We start from the raw sequence: 896 nt of genomic DNA, 5'->3' as shown, positions 1-896 counted from the left end.
ACACCGCGCAAAAGAGAGTGGAGAAAAGTCACACGAGTGGTCCACGGAGTACGGTTTTCGAACGGCCATGGTCGCATGGTCAGTGTGCCCACTAGGGATTTTCGAACGATCTGAGTGTGACAAAATACGCACGGGTGATGTTTTCGAACCCCTGGATAGGTTTCCCTGACCGAGGAGCGTCTTTGAGATCAAAATCACCAGCACGGAATTTCGTGAACCATCGTTGGCACTAACGTTCTTAGGGTGCTATTTCACGTATCGTACGACAAGCTTTTCGGATACGTTTATTGGTTGGCGAATAGAGTATTTCTAGCTTCTCTGTTCGTCAACCAATGAATGTATCCAAAAAACTTGTCGTACGACTCGTGAAATATCAGCCTTATACAGCATTGTCACCTTTAACTTTACGCAACATTTCACAAGCTTGACGCATGTTCTTCTCTTTACGGAAGTAAAACAGTAATATATGGCGAAAATGCATAGTTTGGTCTTCCATCTTCGACTTGTTATAAAATCTCCAAAACTCAACCAAATTACTCAATTTTTTTTTTAGAATGAAGCTAAGGGTGCCGTCCCATTGAGCACGGATCGGAACGCCGGATCGGATTTCTTACTATAATGAGCGTTCCGTTCTTTAGTTCCGTTCCGTAAAAGTTTCCTCTACCAGTCCCATGTAGCAAAAACGGAACGGATTTCTAGTTATAAAATATATTTCACTCTTCAATTAAATATTTCAGAATATTCATGACAATGTTATCGGCAAAATAATTGCATAAATTATGTATATAATTAATTCTGTCGCGTCAAAATAACGAAATATTGACGAATTAATCATATTTATTTGCGACCGACGCGCCATTCCGTTCCGTTTTTGCTACATGGGACTGGTAGAGGAA

Source organism: Odontomachus brunneus, unplaced genomic scaffold (assembly GCF_010583005.1).
Source record: "Odontomachus brunneus isolate Ranch 3 - 2012 unplaced genomic scaffold, Obru_v1 Obru_scaffold_151, whole genome shotgun sequence".
NCBI classification, from domain to species: domain Eukaryota; kingdom Metazoa; phylum Arthropoda; class Insecta; order Hymenoptera; family Formicidae; genus Odontomachus; species Odontomachus brunneus.
Note: the sequence above shows the minus strand (reverse complement) of the source record.